A 20,896-nucleotide genomic window follows, 5' to 3' on the forward strand; every position below is an offset into this window, starting at 1 on the left:
ATACACTTTGAGAAATTATTTTATTGCCGGTTTAACATTTTTGATTGCAATACATTCATCTTGCTAAAATTGCTTTTCTAAAATCGGCTCACAAAAACTGATTGAAAATTAAAAAAACAAAAAAAAACACGTGAAAAACTGGATACGCAGCGTACTTATTTTATAATTGTTAATTCGCCATTATAAGCAAATAATTTATGCTATACATAAAACATAAGATACGCAAGATTACGACTTTTTTACACGCTAGAACTGCATTTGTCTAGTATTGAACTTGAAAAAATATAGCGACAACAAAACATCAATAATTATTTGTTAACAAATAGAAAATAATCATGAAACACGCGATTGGAAACTTTTCACACTCTATATAATTTAAAGTAAAAATTATTTAGGAAAATATTACTCTCCGATACAATTTTATTTATACATTCATCAATTTTTTCATAGTACCTCAGTGATGTTACAATTATGTTGCTACATAGATAGTTAAAGTGCACACAAGCAATCGCTATTTTTTATACACGGAAGGTATTTCTTTTTTTTATGGATAGCTTATTATTAAGTTTAAAAATAACCATTTCCATGCAAAATATCAGGATGCTTAGAATCCAACTTCCTATTAAAATACCAACGGGAATGGAAAACCTTTCAATTTCAAAACTATCCTCTGAATATTGCTGATTCGCGGCGTTGTATCTTAGGTTATGTACTGATTCCCGATCCTGCATTAATTTAATGAAGCCACCTGCGCTCAGATTTTAAAAAATTGAGTGAAAAGTGTAGGTAAATGGTCTTCTGCAAAAATGAAACCACTGGATCTGTCTGCCAAAGTATCTTTTGAAATTTGTATGATTTTATTATGAAAAGAAAAGTACGATTCATATGTGTCTGAGCATACGCAGGCTATACGTTCACCCTTAAAATAAATCAACTAAAAACGAACTCTATAACTATACACGCTATCAAAATAATTTTGCCAGCTGAGTTACGAGGTATTGTTAAAACTGGATTGTTTGCGAATATTCGCAAATATTCTGGAAAAGCTATAGATGTTGAAATTTCAAGAATAAGTTTTAAAGTTATGATACAAATGAAAGAAGTTGTAAATAAAAATATAAAAAAACGTGAATTGAAAACTGTTGCTAATTTGTCGGTGAATCTAATTGTAAGTGGTACCTTCAGAGTTACGATTTTCAGAGAGCTTTCCATGCTTGAATGCGTTTGCAATCGCCAGTAATTGCGAATGAAGTAGCCAAATATTAAGCTATCAACTCTGCCAGTGATTATATCTTGTAACCAGCCGTGTAGTTGACCGTCATTCAGAATCTTTTACAGTAAGCGTGGCGTTTATATATGTTTCAAAGCCGTGGACGTGATCCGAAATTCTACTACATCGAATCGTTCACAACCAACGTTTGCTTTATCATAACGATACAGCGGCGGGAAGTCGTGAACTTTTAAATTGTAGCTATGCAACTGCTTCACCTTGTCGTAAAATAGATTTTTGCTGCATACATTTTCGTCTAAACAAAATTTAAAATTGATACCTGAGAATTTTTGTAAACGAACATTTCTATGCGCGCTAATGAAATCCTCTTACCCTCTTCAAATAGCTCAAAAGCACGTTCTGTAAAGAGTTGAAATAAGGTCCAAGGACTGCCTATAGGTTTGGATTGTTGTGCTTCCCTCCATGGTTTTGAATCCTTGCTTGCAAAATGATTAAAAGTAGAATCGATACATAAATATACAACATTGCGCTTGCCATTTGACAACTGTTTCGTGAATTCTCATTGACGATAAAATAACGAGCTTGATGGTTCCACCAAATTGAATCCCTCAATTTGTTTAATATACTTGAAAGTTTCAAGGTATTGGCTACAATAATAAAAGCACTGGAAATAGATGCGTTCTTTTTTTCCATATGAGTTTCATTAAGTGCATAAACATTTTGAAATCGTTGGTAATTCTTTAAGAAGTGATTCCCTTCGTTAATTTCGAATAGATGTATTGGGATTTGAAAACCAAAAATGGATAAAGTTTTATCAGCTTTATCATGTAAAAGGACTGTGTTCTTCATGCTTTCTTTTAGACAACGGCTAATGAATATTACCTTGAAATTTATAAATCTTCGATTATTTTCCGGAGAAATATTGTATGTTTGTGTAATATTAATTATATAAACTAATACTCACTGATACTTGCGATACACAATCCTTTCTCCTTGTAACGATAAAGCTATTTCTGTATCTGGATTCCACGTATATCATAAACGTTATAAGGCAAATCTTGAACAGAGTACTTTTTAGTATCATTTTGGATACACGTTACAAAATTGACTGACATGTGCATAAAAAGCACCCGTTGACAATACCGTCTAATCGAAGTGTATTTTACCATTACAACCTAACGTTCTAAGAAATTTGCTTATACTACGACCTTGGTTATATAGGTATGACAATCGATAGACGTTTGCGTATTTTTTGTTGTTATTCCAAATTTGGCTATTTTAAATATTTTATCGTTTCCACCATTACTATGAACACAAGAGAAATAATTTATTGTTTCAATAAAAAATTTACAAAAAGTAAAAAGAGGGATTCAAACATTATATGAAATAATAATTAACTGATTCCAACGGTTATTCGTTTATTTGCTTTGAAAGACACCCCAATTAATGTAATGGTACATCTATTTCAATAAAACTCCGCATTGTATTAAACGAAAGTTTAATTTTATTTCACGGAAATCCATTGTCGTTAAATAATTAAATAGAAAAGCGTTTTATATTTCATTATATCACTATACGCTTGTAAAATCCTTACCTTAATAATTGCTACTACAAAAATTCAGCGGCATCGGCGGTTCTCAAAGTGCGTTCAATTTAAAAAAAAAATTAACTTTTTCCATCTTTTTTTTCATCCATATTACCCTTTACCTTTTTCCCGTATACCCGTCGGTCGCTGCATCAAAGGGTCGCTGCAGCTCGCCCCCACAAATAAGAGCCCACGATTTTTTTTATTTGTTCGCTCTTTCTTGACTGCGCCAAGTCGCGCTGATTGCTCCGCAGCAGTTCTTATTCCATTATTCTTCCGATTTTTTGCGCGACAGCTGGACTCTATATACCACCACGGCTTGCGCAGTCGGCGTACTAGTGCACGTAATAACAGACGGTCGGTCACGTCGAGTCGCCGAGGAACAATAAATCGAGGTCGCTTCGCTTTAAAGGGGAATAAAAGGCTCGGAAAAAAGGAGACGGAGCACCTGGGAAGAGAGGCGACGACGCCGCGCGGGAATAGGCTACACACACACATACGCACACATATTGTCGCTAGAAACATATATCGTCGCTAGAAAAAAGTTGTAAATTGTGAATATTAATAAATGTTCATTAGGGACAGTTTCGCGAAAATCGGGAAATTTTTATAGAAATTCGTTGTTTAAAGTTTGAGTTGTGCTAGTCTTCGCAGGAGATTTGAACAGTGCTACTCTTCGTATGTAGCGACGATATATACGTATTATACGTATAGCTGGGCTGCTACGACTGAATTGTTCAAATGCGCGCGGTGAGGGGTAAAAGTGCGCAGCAGTGAAAAATGAAGGAGAGAAGCTGCGCTGAAGGAGGTGTGCTGTTTTATATACGCATATACTGTATAGTATAAGTATATCTATGAAGCGATGTCGCGCCAAGACTCGGCCTGCCGGCGGATATTGAATTTTATTGCAGGATGAGATCTATAAAAGCGCGAGGTACCTATCGTTATGCCGATCGGGAAAGAGTGCCGCTATCGGAAGACCACTTTTTCGAACGCGTACAGACGTATCATTTTTCACGATCGATTATATTCTTAGAGAAAACAAGGCCGAATATTTTTCTATTTACAAAAGCTATGCGCTTTGAAAAACTTTACCAGTTGCTGTAAACAAACGCCACCTCAATGTGGAGTTGCTTCTATAGAATTTTCGAGGTGCAGTGTAAGCCCATAAAAAGAGACGACTCTCACATAGGAATGCTCTTATATAGGTAATAGCAATTTTTCTAATTCGTATATTCGTTTTCAGTTTTTATAAACTATCAGAAAATTTTGTCCGTTAAAAAATATTTTCCCGCAGTTTGAGGTTCTAAAACCCAACGCAATAATTTCAAAAGTATTCTATATCATTTCTCTTAAAAAAGAGGTGGCTGGATGTTGTGAAGCCTTTGAAAACTCGATTTGAATCGTTATTTCATGACATCCGGTTGAATGGCGCAAAAATTTAAAATGTTTTTGTATATTTTGATTTGAGTCTATCATTCAGTTGATTATTTTTACGACTATAATTAATAATATGCTTTGCTTTAAATAATACTACTTATACATTTTTGAGACAGAACATCAATCAAATACAGATGTGTACTTGATTGTATAGTATTTGTTAGAGTTTTTAACACTTTTTAAATATTGTAATAAAAAGACCGAGTATACAGTAAAAATGAGCGCGCGTGAATAAAAGCGTCGTATTCAATTGCCCAATGCTCCGTGCATGCATAATATGATTATGCAAAGTAAAGCTAAGGTGGCGGCATCAAAAGCGCCTCAATCAGCATTAATTAAAAGCCGATCGCGCATTTATTCGAAAAAAAACCCATACTTAACGCTAACGAGGCGGAAAAGCAAAAAAAAATCCTTCGCTCGGAAAATGAGTCGTTAATCCCGCGAAAGAAATACCCGTCCAAACACCGAACGCGCCCAATAGCGGATAGTATACAATACAATAAAGGGGATCAAATTTACATGTGCGTATACGTACACGGAGTTTCCCACATTAGCAAAAAAGCAGAGCTCGCACGCGTACCTAATACTGCACTATAAGCGTCCAGTGCTCGAGCCAATGATCATTCGAACCGAAAAGCTCTTGGCGCGATACACAATCTATATCGCTCCGCCGGAAATTTCGGCGCTGAGAAAATTAAGCTTGCGACAATATCGACTGGATTTTTAAGGAAATCCCCCAAGGCTGCGTGCATCGTGTGCACAGGGTAATCTCCGCGCTTGTATAGCCGCGCAGGAGCCGCGATAAAAACCAACAGCGGCGAAATTCGCCGCTCTATCGCGTGCGGACGGGTTAACTTTTTACGAGTTGCCATCAAGCTCTGACACAATAAAACGGCTGTCGGACATGCGCCAAGATTGCGCGTGACGAGCATCGCATCGGAAAATCAATGAGTCCGCGCGCTCCTCGGAGTTGGACACTTTTTTGCACTGTAAATCGCTATCACTACCCCCCCCCCCCCCCTCTCTCTCTTTCTCTCTCTGTCTCGGAGCACGGGGGAGAGCGCTTTCACGATTTACGTATAAAATTCCGCGTGCGGAGGGCCGCAGTGTATATAATGTGTGCGTGACGAGGAGGTTCGAAAATCGACGCATATAATCGGGTTACGCGTAAAAGCTCTCGTAAATTACTTGCGGCCGTTATGCAATTTGCGCCCGAAGGAGGCGTTTATCGACTTGACGATTATAGCTATATATACACGCGCGGGGTTTTATGGATATATCGTATACGTGCCGAGTATGTGAGTCTCGAGCTTTCACGCTGGGATATAATTGGTTTTGTTGTAATATTGGAGAATGAAAAATGAGCAGTATTATAAGTATCAGGGCTGCCCCGATTAAACTCTCCAAACAAGTCTACTGCTGTCACGATGGGGTCTTTTCTCCCAGTGTAGAGTAGGTAAAACGCATTCATTGCACGCATTTGCGGTTTTATTTTCGTTATGCCGCGTCACAAGGCGACGCACGCAATAAAATAGCGGCGACACGCGCGGCTCGCATTGAAAATAGGAGATAGAGGGAGGGCAAAGAGAACAAGTTTTAATTCAGACTTCGTCCGAACATAAAATATTATTCCTGGTGTGTAAACTTTTGCAGTTTGTGAGAAAAAGCGTGGGGAAAAATTCATATTAAAATGCATCCGCACGTAAAAAGTTGCAAGCTTTGCGGTACGATGTTTTCTTTTCTTTTTTTTTTCATTATTTTGAAAAGTTTCCGAAGTTTCAGTTTTTATAAAAGTCAACAGCTTCGAGCTGAATGCACGTAAAGTAATCGTTATCCGAATACTTGGTATATAGTTGCTATTGTAATCATTTTTGACGTTGAATCAGATCGACACGGGGTGTGAAGTTTTGTGCTCTATCGTATTAGAACAATTAAAAAGCCGTTTCTAAAAATGTATTGCGAACGCTTTGCAAAATTGATCCTCGAGCTCATACACCGAACCGTAAATAATCCCGGATTAAGCACGAAAATCCTCTGCAAATCAAAACTTGTGTAAAACAGCCGCAATCTGCAATTACACAGCCGAAATTCGAGTAAATCCCATATAGCCACGATAACTCAGTGTTAAAATTGGAATTGCCTCGCGAGCAATTTGTGTATATATAAAATGCGAAACGAAGAATATATCTCATCGCACAGGTCTATGCGCGCCGGATAACTGGAGGGCATCCGAGATGTCACGAAGCACAGCCCCGTCATACAGAGGATATTCCGTGAGGAGCTGGCGAGAAATATCCCGGGCAATTCGAAAAACCGCATCGCGTGCTTGCCGCAGCGTGTCGAGCCGAAGCGTCGCTTCATGGAAGCGGCGCCAGTTGCGCGACGTAACGGAGTTTTAACGAGAAACTGTCTGTCGCTCGGTTTTTCGCGCGACACACCTATATACTCCCGTGGATTTCGGCGTGTCTAAAAGCTCGAGCGCTACGTTTAATCCACAAATCGATTTTGCCTTGTGCGTGTGTGCGGCTCTGCGCGCGGGGGCGAGTTTCACTGGAGTGACAACAAAAAAAAAAAAATTGGCCGCGAGGGAGTTGCCCGGAGAGAGGAGGGTTACGCGCGAGTTTGTTGCTGCTGCGAAGTTTTATGGAAATGGAGAATTGATACGAATTGCTTTGCGGCTGTTGGGATTGAGATTCTTTTTGTTGCTGCTGCTGTTTTTCTCGTCATGTGGAATCGCGGGCCGTTGGTAATTGATTTTTTGCCGACTGGATTTCTACGGGGTGTATAAGGCTTTGAGGTGGCAAAAGAAAGGGCCTATTGTGCTGCCGAGTCTATTGTCTCTTTAGGTTTCTTGATGCCGGAAACTTTTAGCGTCGGGAGAGCTATTGTTATTGCGCTACTCTGCGAGAATCTTACGACTCGGATCGTCTCCTTCTAAATCACGGATGTTTGCATAATATACTCGCGCGCTGCTTTCGCATCGAGTTTCTATTGTCATCGATTTCGCCCATAATGTATACGCAAGCTTTCGTATTCTCTCAGTAAAGTTTCAAGAATAAGCTGCGAGACGACTCAGTAATTGAAAACAAATGCTATATCCAGAACAAGGCATCAAACCAAAACGGCAGAACTGGAAATCCGCATAAGGCGCGTGTTTGTATACATGTAAGGTATATAAGCATTTCGGAGTCACGAAAACTCACGGCCTAAGTAGACTTGGCAAGACTTTGTAATTTAGGGGGCCGCGCGTGAGTGCGTTAAGTGTCAGGATCATGCTAAAATTCATAAATTTGCATAAATTTGCATAAATAAAGCTCGAAAAGTATACCCATGCAGCGCGGACACGTGCGCGCACGGCGTCTTTCGCGACGAATTTATACAATAAACCTGTAATAGCTCTAAACGCTGATGAGCCTCGATGTTCTGTCCATAAAGCTCGCTCGAGAAAATCAGCTCCGCAAGCGCCATCCCTTTTTATCCAGGCATCAAAACTTGAATCTCGCAGCAGCAGCAGCGGGAAAACTTGGCAAAATTGATAGCCTCGTCGCGAGAGCGTCGCATCGGAGCTCGCGGGCCGCAGCGATCCGAAAACGCCGCTGTTTTATATGCGCACGACTATATAGAGCGAGTGCATCGCGGCAAGTTTTTCCGTGCTCCACCTACTTTTCGCTATATATACCTACATAAACATCGCGCATGAATTGCGGGCCGCTCGAACTTGCGCTTGCCACTCCCCGCGAAGATATATACGACGCGTGGAGCGCGCAAGCTTGATATCCCCGGAACTCTAATTGAGTTAGGGTCGCGGAGGCAGAGAAGCGCCGGTTTGACATCATCTGGCCTCTCTCTCTCTCTCTCTCTCTCTCTCTCTCTCTCTCTCTCTCTCTCTCTCTGCGTGAAATCCTCGCGAGGAAAGCATCGGAGCGAGAGTATGGATCCCTCCCTCTCTCGACGAGAGACTCTTGGCAGCGAGCCACTCGCTCGATTCGGCTCTCTCGAAAAATTGGAAAGACCAACGAGCGGACCGATGGCCGACCCGCGAGCTTTTTGGCCTTTTTAGCATTTCCGCGGCGCTGCAGCCACATACTGACACGCGCGCCAGACGCAAACACGTATATCGAGCGACCGAAGGACCGGGTGCGAGTAGGCGTGTATCGACGGCTGTCTGCGCGCGTGTAGCATGTGTGTGTGTGTGTACGAAAGTTTTCCAAAGGATACACGTACGCGCCGCTGCACTTTATGGTGATGGAGCTCTCCGGGATGAATAGAGCTGTGCGCGTGTGTGTCTGTGTGTAATGTTTACACGCATACGCGCCGTGCAACGTTAGATTCTTACAGCGAGACCTTTCGTCATGGCCGTATATCGATACGTCCGGCGAATGAATACCGACGCGATTCCTTCTGCATTCGAAGATTCGAAATTCAAACGTCGAGAGCTAGATAGTCGGCTATGATGGCTCAATTTACCGCTTCTGGCGCTGAGGACACGAGAGGCAGTCCATTACCGTTGGCTCTCTCTCTCTCTCTCTCTCTCTCTCTCTCTCTCTCTCTCTCTCTCTCTCTCTCTCTCTTTCTCGAATCGATTATCGGCGTGTTCAGCTTGCGCGGACACGATAACATAGGTTATATATACTCGAAATTTGCATGAATCATTGTTCTTTTGGCGCGAGCCGTGTACGTGGCGATGCACTACTCGCGTCGCGAGGATTTACACGCGGTGGGCTTGGTTATACAATAATTGCGCTATTTCGCTCTTCATCGGTCCTGCTAATTGTTATTCGGCATTGGTCATTCATACCAGCGCCGCAGCCGCTGCCGCTTTGAATCGCTTCGACGCGGCAATTAGTTTAGTCGAATGGCCGGTTTTATCGCTGGAACAACTATAGGGGACAAGTTTGAGCTATTGAAGGGCGACGCCGCAACGGGGATGAGTCTCATTGAGAGTCTCGCGCTCGCGCTATTCCACTGCGCCGATAGATATGCTGCAGCTCGTTGAAATTCAAAAACAATACGGGCTTTCGAGTTTCAGCAGCAAGCAGATTTCGCGCGCGTAAAAAATAGCGAGATTTGGCAATGCATACATTTCTTGCACCATCAAAACACCAGCCAAGCCAAATGCAGTAAACCGCTGCCCGCATGATACGTCATATTGTGTATACGTATAACGAACAACGCATCATCACGCAACTTCCATACTTCCATCAGATATCTCTTCTACCCCGACGAAACAGGCGCAACTGCGCCCCGCACTATTCGCTTTGTACTTATTAGCAAGAAGACGGACGCGAGCTGCAGCTAGAAAAGAGCGCAGCAGTTGTGCGCGCCGCGGCGAAAGAAGCACGATGGCAAGTGACTCGGCGCACATGATGCGCGGGCCAGGGCTTACTTTTTCCCATTATAAATCCCGGTCAATTGCTCGCGACGAGCCAAATTTAAAAAGTCGTTCCGCCCACTCTCTCTCTCTCTCTCTCTCTCTCTCTCTCTCTCTCTCTCTCGGAAAAAAGGAGAGCTTCGCCATTGTCCCGGTCCTTCTCGGGCTCAGCGAGAAATTTCCACAGTCCCTCGCATCTCATTCCGGCCTTTAAAATTGAATCAGCAGAGCGGCGGCTGGCCAGCATAGATATATAGCGCGAGCGAAAAATCAGTACGACGCTCCGGATTCCGGTCCCTCGGAACAACGTCGTACCGCTGCGGCAGCCAAAGAAAGACGAAATGTAAAATCGTTGGCTCGTTCAGTCGCGAAAAGCTCGTCGAGTAGCCAAGCGAGGCCGGCTTAGAAAAAGCGAAGCTGTATTATACTTCGCGTACTTCGCCGGATTAAATTCACTTTTGCCTAATCCAGCATAATTGTACATTAGGTATATGTATGCGTGTACATGTGACAGTCTGATGTCGCGTCCCCGCGGCTGCTTATTACCCTGTATCCGATGTTCCTACGCAGGTACTCCTTTTTTCGCTGCGCCTAATGAGATTCCGTGCACACTCGATCGGAGTATATAACATAGCGCACGATATACCCGCGGAACATTTCCCTCCATTTGTATATCAGGGCGGAAGAAAGAGAGAGCCTTCGGCCTCGTATTTTCATTCCCCCCCCCCCCCTCTTCTTTGCCTTTACCCAAAGGCGGTGAGACTTTCCAGCTATACTGTCCCTGTTTTATGGAGTCTTTTGCGTGTGCCTCGGCTCCTGCGGGTGCACGATTATCTGAAAGTGCAATTAGGCAGATGGGGGCGGGGTACGTCGCCACACCCAACTTATTCTACTTTGCCGCGGGGACACCTCTACCGTGACCTTCGCAATCTCATTGCTTGGAAAAAAGCTGCGCTGATATAATATGATTTGTTTGCGAAATGTGTATGGTTGGCATATTTTATGAAATTATTCGATCACTTCAATGTAAAATATATTTATTAATCCATTCGTACGTCCTCAGCTTTACTACCATTTGTGCGGCCGAAATAATTTAATAGCGTAGATGCTTCTCTACAAATATAACACATCGTTCTTAATGCGAGAGAAGCACCGTAGCGGATTTGACTATGATTAATTTTCTGCTGCAACAATTTTTTATTTTTATATTATGTACAAACATTAAAACTTTTAATATTTTAAAATTATGTCAGATACATATTATTGCGCGTTTACAAAATCCCCTACAGAAAACCCTGCAGGGTGTCCTGTAGGATAACCTACATGAATTGCGCGTTTTTGCAAAGACTTGCAGGGAATTCCTGCGAGAATTTATACAGAAAGATTTTACGGTAGGTTTTAAGGTGTGCTCGGGGGCCCTTCATGGACCACGCGCAATTCTTTACTGCTTCCTTTAACGTCCTTTAAATTAGATCATTCTGCTACTGCTGCTGCTGATTCTGATGCTCTACATAAGATGCGATTGCGTTCGCACTATCCGCCAAGAACTCCAAGACTTCTTGGCTGATTGACGACCCGTGACTCCTAATCCTTTCGAAAGAACTATAAATAACGGCGAATGATTCGTGTACAAGTTCGTATGATAGCTGAAGAAAGAAAATCAAAAAATCAGTGTCATTTATTAAGAAAAGAGTTGTGTATAAAGTATGGATGAATTTAAAAAGTTTTTACAACTTACGATACTTTAAATGCTCTGAATCTGTATCTTCGACACTCTCGGCACGAGACGAAGGCATATCTTCAGGCGACGGGGAGCTCGTGTCAGAAGCCGGCTCTAATGCGTTGTCGTCGCCAGAAAGCGACGGTGAATTTGTTCCGGACAGGTCGCTGTGTATTTCGCAATCGATGGGTTCTCCGTCGTCAGCGACAAAACCGTTTTCCGTAAATTTGACGTCCCTCCCTTCGAATTCTAACTGCGTCAGATAATCCCTCACACAACTAACCCAACTGCGGATCGTCGACTCGGCGATGTCGTAATGTCGTGACGTCTATGCCTTCGTCTTTTTCTTACAGATGACATCGTACACGACTTGTATTTTAATTTCTTCCTCCCGGGATCGTTGTTTCGGCTCTTTATACGAGCTTTTAGTTGTTACGCTATCAGAGCTGGACTGTTCTTCGCCAGCGGAGCTACGCCTGCTGCTGGATGTGCTGCTTGTGGGGCTCGGTGCTTGCGCCATTTCCTGTAGCCGAAGCTTCGGCAAAGATCACTGAATAGAATTGTTGAAACACTGTCATTCGAACATTTACTCTGTGGATTCGAATATTACTTTAGCACCGTCGAGAGCTCTTGACTATCGATGCAAGTAAGTAACTGATGGGCTCAAGCTTTTGCGTGCAGCTTATATACTGCACGGGACAAGGCCCTGGTAGAAATAAACCAATCAGGATTACCTATTCACCAACGGTTGGTCCACGGCGTTGGCCAACCGCTGCCCAACCAAATTTACCTATTAGAAGCCTACTCTATGTGTATTAGCAAACATGCGCTCTGCAGCTGATGTCGCGCATGCGCACTATAATCACTCGTGGCGACTCGTGCGTACATCTTTCCACATAACCCCGAAATTTAATGAAAGTTTATACTCACTTAAAATCTAATTCTACAATGTCAAAACCATATTATTGTTCGATCTCATGCTTATTTATTAATAAGAGCGTCATATTAATAAATTATTTGAGCAGGCATTGATGATTTATTATCTTTTTGTACGAGTTTCAAAATTGGACATCCGTTGCCCAATGGATAGTGTAAAAGCGTGACGAAATAAACGCGTCTGTTGGCCAATGGCTGCCGGAACTGTTGGGCAAACTTCATAAAATTGGTCAATCATTGGCGAATGGTTCGCGAACGTTTCTGCCAGGGGGCTTCCTATTTAATGCTCACATCTGTAAATCAAGGTGCGGGAGTGGAGGTGGGGGGTAGACTACAGGTGGAGTACCTGTCGATACTCGCAAGAGCCATCCTGGGTCCCAGGTATTTTTTTTTTACGTGGCATTTGGAACTCGAAAGTTCATCGCCTCATCTACGCAAGCCTTCCACGCTGCCCTATCTTGTGTCAACCCCACCCAAGATGCACCACGCCGATCGACACCCACCCGTCCTATTTCTACTAGATCCGCTTTTACGTTGTCCTCCCATCTACGTCTAGGTCTACCTAGAGGTCGCGCTACCATCAGCCTGCCCTTCATGACACGCGCTGCCGTACGGTCGTCTTCCATTCTCGCTACGTGCCCTGCCCATCCCAATCTGCGCGATTTTATTATTCTGTTAATATTTGGTGACGCGTACAGATTGTGTAACTCATTATTGTATAGTCTCCTCCATTCCCCGGTTTCCTCATCTTTCTTCGTCCGTATATTTTTCGCAAGACTTTATTTTCAAATACCCTAAAACGGTTGTCCGCCTGCTTAGTGAGAGCCCACGTTTCGCACCCGTACAGAACCACCGGCAGTATTATTGTCCTGTATATTCTTATTTTAACGTTTTTAGACAACAGCCTCGACTTAAGTAAATTACTCACGGCGTAGAAGCAAGCATTACCCGAATGGAGTCTCTTATTTATTTCGACATTAATCTCGTTTCTATCATTTATGGTCGTACCCAGATACCTGAATTCGCTAACCTTTTCAAAAGTAAAATTCCCAACTCTGAGATCTTCCTCCCCTCTGCAGATGCCTAGCTTATCCACAATCATGTACTTTGTTTTTGATTCACTCACTTCTAACCCTGTATACTCCACCGCTTTTATGAGGATTTCCGCGTTTCTTGCTACCGTTTCCCTACAATCCCCCAGTATATCCAAATCATCTGCATAGCCTAGTATCTGCGTTGTTCCATTAAGCGTTGCGCCCAGCTGGCTAACCTGCATTTTTCTAACGGCATACTCTAACGTTAAGTTGAACAGCACCGTAGAGAGCCCATCCCCTTGTTTTAAACGATCGCGTATCATGAAGGGTTCTGATACATTACCGCCTACTCGGACCTTTCCCGTGCTTCCGTTCAGACATATTTGAATTAATCTGACGAGTTTTTTCGGTACACCGAGAAGTACTAGAATTTGATACATTTTGCTTCGCTTAATAGAGTCGTACGCTTTTTTAAAATCTATAAATAGTTGGTGTATGGTTTCGCAAAATTCCCACTTTTTCTCTAACAACTGTCTTATGGTAAACATTTGATCGCTCGTCGATCTGTTGCGCCGAAATCCGCACTGATAATCTCCTACTATATCTTCCGCGAATGGAGTGAGTCTAGCTTGTATTACGTTTGACAGAACTTTGTAGCACTTTGCTAAAAGTGAAATACCCCTATAGTTATTGCAGTCTGTCTTATCCCCCTTTTTAAAAATCGGTATAATGATAGATTCCTTCCAATTTTCGGGTATTGTTTCATTTTTCCAGATGGCACATACTAGTTTATAGATTTTGAAAGTGAGCTCGACGCCCCCATATTTGAGTAACTCAGCTGGTATAGAGTCATTTCCCGCGGCTTTGTTGTTTTTTAGTTTTTTAATCGCGGCCTCTACTTCTTGGTAGCTCGGTTCCTCCACGTGGAGTTCAGCAGTGTGAATTTCGTCCCCTAATTCTTCGCTATTTTCTTGCACGTTTAATAATTTATCGAAATAATTTTTCCACAGCGACAGTAATTCGTTGTCATTTATTACGAGGTCCCCGTTTTCGTCCTTAATCAATTGCGCTCTACTCCTAAAACCCTTTCTGATGGCGTTAATCCCTCTGTACATTTCGCGGGGGTTATTTTCCTTACTGTTAGTTTCTATTCTCCTAATAAGATTCTTTTGATACTCCCGCTTCTTATTTCTGTAGATCGTGCTCGTCTGTTTCCTTACGTTAGAATACTCTTCTACGGTCCTATCGCTTCTATTTTGTAAGCTATCTAATTTAGCCTTTTTGCGCCTTTCAAACCAGAGTTCGCACTCTTCGTCAAACCATGGTTTGCTCTTTGGCTTTTTCTTTTTACCCAGTACATTGTTCGCGGCCTCTTTTACCGTTTTTTCGATGTCCCCCCATAAGATATTCGGTTCGTCATTCCCCTCCGGCGATGTGTTTGCTTCTTCAAGTGCCTGAAACCTGTTATTAATTTCTATTTGGTACCTAATTTGCTCTGTTCTATCTCGTAGCTTCTCAATATCGAAGCTTTCTACCTTGTTTGCTCGCTTACTATTTTGATTCGCTACTAGTCTAGCTCTTTATTTGGCTACTACTAGGAAGTGGTCCGAGTCGCTATCTGTTCCTCTGTAAGCCCTTACGTCGAGAACGTTAGTATGACGTCTTTTTTCAATGAGGAAATGATCAATTTGGTTCTGTGTGGCCCCGTCCGGCGATGTCCACGTTGCCTTGTGTATGTCCTTGTACTTAAAACACGTAGTTTTGATTATAAGATCTTTTGCCGCCGCGAAATTTATGACCCTAATATTGTTATTATTGCTGGCTTCGTGCAGGCTTTCCTTCCCTATAGTAGGCCTAAACATTTCCTCCCTACCTAATTTAGCATTGAAATCGCCTAATACTATTCTTGTGTCGTAAGACGCGAACTGGTCGATTACCTGCTCTAAAGTTTCGTAATAGATATCCTTAGCTTTTTCTTCTTTGTCCTCCGTAGGACAGTGTACATTAATAAATACATATCTATACCATTCCCCTTCGATAATGATGTACGAGAGCCTATCATTGACGGATTTGAAACTTTCAACCGAATGTATGATGCTTTTGCTTACGAGAAATCCGGTGCCTAGAGATCCCCCACTCCCGGCCCCATACAGGTACGTGAAGTTACCTGATGCTAGTACTCCGCCATCTGGCCACCGCGATTCCTGTATTGCTACCAAATCTAGATTGTACCTATCAGCTTCCTTTACGAGTTCTTTAAACGCGCCTGCTCTGTATAGACTGCGAACATTCCAAGTTCCGACCCTTAAGTCCCTTTTGGTTCGGATTTGATTTTTTTGAGCCATGATGTTATGTTAAACCCGCGCGCTTCGGATCCTGTTCCGATCGCAGGTGAGTCCACCGTTCTAGAGGTGATAACCCCCATACCTCTCTAGAACTAAGTATGAGAGCTTTCCGACTTTGACGAGGACAGTGTCAATTCGTCGTCAGACACACTCCGGTTTCATTCTCGCATCCTAACGCCCCCCTGCAAGGCAGCGCACCTTCGCTGGCATCGTTACCGCGTAAGACCAGGTGACGAATCATTCTACACATCCCCTTTCGGGGCAGTTGTCATCGCTCCCGCATCCTCCTCGGCAGCAGGATTTTTGCCCATTTTTGTAATGTGTGATGAAAGAGATAAATTGAGAGATAAGAGATAATGTGAAGTGTTTTTGTTATTGTGGTGCTTGCGTAGTGTTTCTAGATGAATGCGTTCGACAGTGTGGGCTCATCACACCCACGCCTGTTCCTATCAGCTGTCCGCGGCTGCTTATTCAATTTATTCGCAGCTAACCTCTTTCTCAGGGGCTGTTCCTCTATCCGCAACCTAAGGACGCGCTGTGTAGTGGTGATAGGCACCCACCCGTCCGATCTGGACGACAACGCCCAAGACCCGCTTAGGGTAGCGGCATTGTAACAGGGGTCCCAGGTATTGGGAGTTTAAAATTACCCTGCGAGACTAGTGAAATCCGTCACTTTTATTTGATTCAATTAAAAATGAAGGTGGCTAACTGCTTGTAGCGTTTCGAATATGAAAATTTATGTAACATCCAAATACGTTAGCTGCGTTTCATTCAGTGTACATAAGCACATCCTTTTTCTTACGCTTAAAGTTTTTAATTCGACATTTTTCTAACCTACACCGTACTCATCATATTATGTAAAACGTAGGTAGTGAACGCCGCTTGACAAAGTCGAATGTTTTCGCGAATCCTGGAAACGTATTTTCCCAATGGACACTTTTTCATGCCAGAAAGTAGCGTATAAAATCGCGCATTTCGAGCGTGATTGGAATGGGTCGTGTTGGAGCGGGGAGAAAAAAATTGTCAAGAAAACTTTTTTCTCTCCGCTGAAGCGATTGAGCTGATTGAGAATCGAGATGTACAGGGGCGCGAATATTTAAACTTATTTAAAAATTTTCAACTAAATTTTTCAAATTTTTTGTGCACGACTTGAAATGCACGACCTCGTACCCAACTTTCACGCACAATAAAAGTCCCTTTCATGCCTTCGGCACCCTCGACTCGTGCTGAACACCTCAGCCACGCTTGACATAGCTTATTTTCTCCCCTTGTTGCACAATGTATTATTCTCGACTACCTGCTTTCTGACACGCTTTCTGGAGTAGCTGCTTTATCTGACGCGTTTTCTGAAGCCGCTGCTTTCTGTCGTGTTTTCTGGACTAGCTGTTTTCCGAAACATTTTCTGGACTAGCTGATTCTCCTTCTCGACCGTCGATATCGTCTCGTCCTAAAGTTGCTCTTAACCCCGTTCGAGGTTATTTTTGCCGAACTGGTGACCGAATGTCCATTGGAATAAGTGATACCGCGCGGCATTTTAACGAACTGATCATTCACGATTCGCTTGACTTGCTTTCGCCTCGTTAAAGCTAGCCCATTGCCGCATGTGCAAGCTCGTTGAATTCGATCATTCGAAAGAGTCAATATCGGGCACAAACGATGATAAAATAAACCTGTATAGCTGAAAAGAGCGCTTTGATCCGCGCTCGAATGGAAAAAGTGTTGAAAACACGAATGCGTCAATTGCGCGCGGATAAATTTATTGACAATCCGTCGTGAGTGAGGTTTGTATTTCAAATTGCTCGGGAGTAAATTTGGATCAAGGGGTAAGCCTATATAGTGTAATTATTTAATACAAAATAATAGCGCTCTAGTGGTTTCCCCGTTATAGGTATTTATACATTTTAGACTCGTAATATTAGTGTTTTCAAAATAAAAACGTTTGGTTGGTATGCTTAAACAGCTTTAAATTTTGATTTAAAAAAGTCGAAACTCTCGCGACAATATAATGAAATGCACGTCTTGTTATCATATTTTCTCTTTCTTAGAGTAGCAAAAGTTCACCCACCCGCTGAAACTCGCTTGGAATACCTCCTTTGAAAAATCCAACCGAAACGAATGCGTTGGATCGCTCGTGCAAAGGCTTAGGCGAGCGCGCACTCTCGTCCGCAGCGTAAACAGACGGCGTGCGGAGCTTTTCTCGCAATAACGTCATTAATAACGTAAAACATAAGGCGTCTAATACACGCACTTGCAGGCGGGCACGAGGCTCGTCGAGGACGGCCGAGCGATGAATGAGCCTCGGCCGAGGTGGTTGACCTTATTTCCCGAATCGGACTCCGCTGACGTAACGCGCGCAAGCTCTCTGACGTCAGCTGGTCTCGGCACGGAGTCGCGCGGAAATTGGCAAACCGCGCGAGCGAGATGGTATATAATACGGCGCAGCGTACACTCACCGCTACATGCAGCTGATAATTAATAATAATGAGCGGGGCTTGCGTAACTTGTTGAAAAGCACACGACAGTGGATGGCTAAGCCAAAAATGATAAGCTCTCCCGGGAGCTCGGAGCTACTGGTTGCTGGAAAGCTCCGGAGCACATACTACACGTGTACCGCTATCTCTCGCTCTCACTCTCTCGTCGCCTCTGTTTTGATTTACGGCTGGCGCACTTGGCTCGCTCGATTTCCCCCCGCCAATTTTAACGAAGCGCGCGCTAATATACAGCCCCGTAACTGATCAGGTGAAGCCGCGCGTTTGTCAGCCCGTCCCTGCGAAGAATTTAATAAACTCGCGGCGCGGATTAGCGGATTTTACAAAGCGATAGCGAGCGACGCCCGGGAATATATATGTATGGAGAGGCGCAATGCGAGGAATCCCATTAATTGCGCCGGAATTCGATTCCCCTCTCGCGCGAGTTAATTCCCAAGAGACGCATAAAACGCGCGCGAGTGTAAACACGAATTTACATAAAGCCGTCGCGCGCTAGTCGCTCGAGAATCAAATCGTCGAGTCGGGCGAGCGCGAAAAATGCGATCCACCTGTCGAGCAAGAACAGCCGAGGCTTAATCGATTTTCTCGCCGGTCGCTCTTAATGAAAGAGAGAAGCTTTTTCGGTTGATCTGCAGCTCTGCCAGGCAATGGACTGGTTTTATTAGTTCTGCCGCTGTTCGTGTGTGCTACGATTTTGCTCGTAGATATACTAGCGAATTTAAAGCTCCGAGTGCGTCGTATAATCTTTTTTCAATAGTTTAGGGGAGTAGTGAAGGTATGTGCGCGTTTAAAAGTCTATATTGTTTCGAGCGAGATTCATTACGATAGCCCAATACGAAGACTCGAACGGCAACGAAGCAATAACGCGCAGTCTCGTGGAATAACCCAGTAGGATATGAGGCAAGCGTTGAAGTTTACTCCGCAGACACTCGGGAAAACTGGCGCAGTCTCTTCGAGCTTTATTTTTCGGGTTGAAGAAAGAAAATGTAAAGTTCTCGTTCGTTCGCGAAAGAAAGTTTCTTGCATTAACTTCGCAGCTCCGACTTTCGCTGCGCGCGCGTGAGATATGTGTCTCATAAAAAATTTATCAGATTTACGCTTTATTTATGGTGAAATGAAAAAGCTGTAATTTCTCCGGAGGCAGAAAGAGCTTGTGAAATATGGGATCTTTTGTTTCAATAAAAAAACTCGAAAGTTTGCTTTTATTTTACGAGCCGATACACTCCATACTCTCATAACAGCCATCGATTAGTTCCTGCTACGGATTTTTCAGCTTATTATTATTATTGAGTGTGGTATCGATAAATTTTCGCACTTTTTTCGATGGCACATTTAGTACCGTACACTGAGAAAAATTTGACAGTAAAAATTACTATCTCGGATAATAATTTGGTTATAGAATCGGATGCTAGTAATTTTTATTATCTCATATAGTAATAGTACATTATGCAACAAGGGTCGAAAGTAGCAGATTTGTTCCGCTGGTGGGTTTACTGCCCGAGCGAGAAGATTTTTCACGAGGGTGCGCTTCGCTCGGGCAGTAAGCACCCGAGGGAAAAATCTTCTCGCGAGGGCAGTAATCACCAGCGGAAAAAATCTACTTTCGTCCCGTGTTGCATATAGTACTTTATTCCACTCTTGACTGAAATGGCTACTATTTGTCTCTGAAAATCGAAGTCGAAGTGTTTTTATTATATTTTTGTTTCATTCATTGAAAAAAAATTACTTTCGCCCGCAAATTTTACTTTTGTCCTGCTAATTTTACTTTTGCCCCGCCGATTTAACTTTTGCCCTGCAAACAGATTTACGGGAAAAATACACGGAAAAAAATGGTTGGTAACAGTAACAAACCGCTTGGCAAAATATGCACCAACTATTTTTTTGGTTAACCTTACCAATAACTTGATAAATGTTACCAAAAAAGCAGGTAACTTACCAATTATTTTATTATACTTACCAAGTACTTGGTAAGGTCAACCAAAAAAATAGTTGGTGCGTAATTTGCCAAGCGGTTTGTTACTGTTACCAACCATTTTTTTCCGTGTATACTACTATTGCCCCGATTTTCAGGCGCAAAAAGAAGCCATTTCGGTCGGGTGTGGAATCAAAATTGTTATGCAGGCTTTCAAAAATAGTACATTACACAACTAGGGGCAAAAATGAGCTTCGATACACGTGTTATAAAAACTTAATTTTTACCATCTGAGATGGTAAAGATTACTAGCATCCGAGTCTGTAACCAAATTATTATCCGATATAGTAATTTTTACTGTCAAATTTTTCTTAGTGTAATACATTTTTCATGATACGTGCACGAAAAAGGCCACTTTCCATTCATGTAAAGAGGATGGAAAATCTAGTTTTTCTTAGCAGCGGGAAAAAACTACTCCCAAGGAAGAAATTTTTTTCAGAAAAATTTACTCCCATGGGAGGAAACAATTTTTTCCTTCCAAGGGAGTAGTTTTTTCCTCACTCTGCAGCATATCCAATGGATGTGTGTGTCTATGTAAGTATTTTCAAAATTTTCAAAATTATCTAAATTTTCGAAATTTTTAATATTTTCAGAATTTTCAAAATTTTCGAAATTTTCAATATCATCAAAATTTTCAAAATTTTCGAAAGTTTCAATATTTTCTCGTGTGATTCTTGGGGTTCACATATCGGGTGTTCTCGGTACGTTCGCACGTTTTCTCGTTAATCTAGCCTACATAGGCTTAAAGAGGACGGAAAAACACGCAAAACCAG

General features: G+C 42.5%; 1 protein-coding gene and 1 long non-coding RNA gene across 5 annotated transcripts in view; one reads left to right on the forward strand and one right to left on the reverse strand.

Annotated features, from left to right (window-relative positions):
* The window catches only part of LOC100114586 (inactive dipeptidyl peptidase 10), a 96,180-nt gene that overhangs the window by 46,960 nt on the left and 28,324 nt on the right, over positions 1-20,896 (forward strand). The gene's annotated exons all lie outside the window — the stretch shown is intronic.
* On the reverse strand, positions 10,648-11,992 carry LOC107981467. The gene is made up of 2 exons (XR_001729429.2): positions 11,366-11,992; positions 10,648-11,273 (listed from the first exon to the last, which is right to left on the reverse strand). It is a non-coding gene; the product is annotated as an uncharacterized LOC107981467 (long non-coding RNA).

This window comes from Nasonia vitripennis, chromosome 4 (genome assembly GCF_009193385.2).
Source record: "Nasonia vitripennis strain AsymCx chromosome 4, Nvit_psr_1.1, whole genome shotgun sequence".
NCBI classification, from domain to species: domain Eukaryota; kingdom Metazoa; phylum Arthropoda; class Insecta; order Hymenoptera; family Pteromalidae; genus Nasonia; species Nasonia vitripennis.